General features: G+C 36.6%; 1 non-coding gene across 1 annotated transcript; it reads right to left on the reverse strand.

The window, feature by feature from the left end:
* Positions 1 to 741: 741 nt before the first annotated feature.
* On the reverse strand, positions 742 to 848 carry LOC150021913 (U6 spliceosomal RNA). Its single transcript, XR_016513401.1, has one exon. It is a non-coding gene; the product is annotated as a U6 spliceosomal RNA (small nuclear RNA).
* Positions 849 to 2,796: the final 1,948 nt, after the last annotated feature.

Raw genomic sequence — 2,796 nt, forward strand, 5'->3', positions numbered from 1 at the left:
TCGTTGCCTTGCTTATTTCATTAAGCATAAGTCTCTCTGGTTCCATCCATGTTGTCGCAAATGGTAGGAGTCCCTTCTTTCCTTCTGCTGCATAGTATTCCATTGTGTAAATGTATCACAGTTTTTTGATCCACTCATCTACAGGTGGGCATTTAGGCTGTTTCCAGTACTTGGCTATTGTAAATAGTGCTGCTATGAACATAGGGGTGCATAGGTTCTTTTGAATTAGGGTTTCGGGATTCTTTGGGTATAATCCTAACAATGGAATTACTGGTTCAAAAGGCAGTTCCATTTTTAGTTTTTTTAAGGAAGTTTCATACTGTTTTCCATAGTGGCTGTACCAATCTGCATTCCCACCAACAGTGCACTAGGGTTCCTGCTTCTCCACATCCTCACCAGCACTTGTTGTTTATTGATTTGTTGATGATGGCCATTCCGACGGGTGTGAGGTGGTATCTCATTGTGGTTTTTATTTGCATCTCTATGATAGTTAGTGATGTTGAGCATTCTTTCATATGCCTATGGACCCTCTGTATGTCCTCTTCGGAGAAGTGTTTGTTCAGGTCCTTTGCCCATTTTTTAATTGGGTTGTCTGTCTTCTTGGTGTTGAGCCGTATAAGTTCTTTATATATTTTGGAGATCAAACCCTTGTCTGAGGTATCATTGGCAAATATGTTTTCCCATATGGTTGGTTCCCTTTTCATCTTGCTGATGTTTTCTTTTGCTTAGCGGAAACTCTTTAAAAATATGGAACACTTCACGAATTTACATGTCATCCTTGTGCGGGGACCATGTTAATCTTCTCTGTCTTGTTCCAATTTTAGTATATATGCTGACGAAGTGAGCACTTATTCTTTTTCTTCCTGTGAACTGTATTTTCATGGATTTTTTCCCCAGTGGGTTACTGGTCTGATAGTTATTTTTATGAGGTCAATCACAGATCTAGTTAATAGAATAAATAAATTGTGGTTTTCCATAGATAAGTGAATGAATGATGAATGGCCTTCAAAGCAATATCCTCCCCTATTGCACAACTGATCCACTACACAAAATTTATTGGCATGTGTCTAAGACTACTATTTTAAATCACCTTTGGGTATTCTGCTGTGTAGAATTGTCTGCCTCGAGAGTGCCTAATTTCTTTCAGTTCATAGTTCATTTCCATATGGAGAGTTAAATGGTGATGAGTCATGTGAATGTGGTGGTTGGCGCATTTTTACAGCTCTAAAATGACTGAATGGCAGGTGGTGCTCTTGGGTTCCCAGTGCTTCAAATGGATTATTTTCAGAAAATGTCCTGGATGTGCTAGACTGTGATGACTGTCAAGGTTCAATAGGTTCATGAGCGCCCATCCATTGATATCCCCGCTACTATTAGGCATTCACTCCTTAGTAATTACATTTGTTTCGTATCGGCTTGAGATATAATTTGTATACTACACACTACCCATTTAGAGTGTAAAATTAACGTTTTTTCATGCATTCACAGAATTGTGCAACCCTCACCGCAGTCAATTTTAGAACTTTTTTATCACTCCCAATTTTCATCCACCCCCTTCACTGTTACCCCCAACCTCCCCTTCCTCCCAGCCCTAAGCAACAAGTAACCTATTTTCTACTTATTTTATAGCTTTCTCAGATGCATAAAAGTTTTAAATTTTGATGGAGTTCAATTCATATATATTTTTTCTTTTGTCGCTTGTGTTTTTGGTGTAATTTCTAGGAATTCACTGCTAAATCTAAGACAATGAAGAGTTGCCCCATGTGTTCTAAGAGTTTTATAGTTTTGCTCTTACATTTAGGTGTTTGTTTCACTTTGAGTCAATTTTTAAAACGATGTAAGGTAAATATATGTTTTTTTAAAGACTTTCATGTGACTATTAAATAAATAAAGCAACCCGTATGGAAAGCAACTTGGCAATATCTATTACAAATGCATATCCCTCCCAATTCCACTTCGAGGAATTTATCCTCAGAACCATGCTAAGAATGTATTTAAAATGTTATTTATTGCAATTTTTTAATGCAAAGCAGTGTGAATAATCAAAAATGTCTACCAATAGAGACTATGAAATAAGTTGGGGAACACATGAAATACTATGAGGCCTTAAAAAAGAATGAAGCTCTCTAAGTGCTGATTTAAAAGGCTCTCCAATAAATGTTGTTCAATGAAAAAAACAAGGTTTAGAACACAAAAATTTTAGTATAAAAAAATGTGAGAATGAGTATCTATTGTATATACATATTTCTTACATATGTATAAAGAAGTTCGGCAAGGATTCATAACAAATCAAGAATAGTAGATTCCTCCAGAGCAGGTGGAAACTGGGTGCATAAGGCAAGTGAGGGAGACCTGTCCTGTCTGCATTTGAGTTACTGTGGTTAAAAGATGGAATTTATCACCAAACAATTGGATAAATATATATTAAAATTTCAAAATTACTTTCTGAATTAAAAAAAACAAAACAAAAACCTGGGGTTGGGGTAACAAAGTCACTCTTTAATAAATATTGCACATATTTTTTCCCAGTTGAAGCACAAGTATTCTTAACTGATTTTCTCTTGACTACTAACATACCAAATAGAGTCACACCATTATTAAGTGAGGTTAGAGTTGTGGTCTTTGGCCATGGAATAGAGCAGCAAACTGGTCCCCGCGATGCTGAACTAAAGGCCCTGGCCTCAGTCACACAGTAAAGGAACACCACATGGGAAGTTTTACACATTAAGGATTCTAAAGAAAAAGCCTGTTCTAAAACCTCTCTCACTGAAGGAGCATAAACCTGTATGAAAACAG

The sequence above is a fragment of the Furipterus horrens genome, unplaced genomic scaffold (genome assembly GCF_987537825.1).
Source record: "Furipterus horrens unplaced genomic scaffold, mFurHor1.1.pri manual_scaffold_1, whole genome shotgun sequence".
Classification (NCBI taxonomy): Eukaryota; Metazoa; Chordata; class Mammalia; order Chiroptera; family Furipteridae; genus Furipterus; species Furipterus horrens.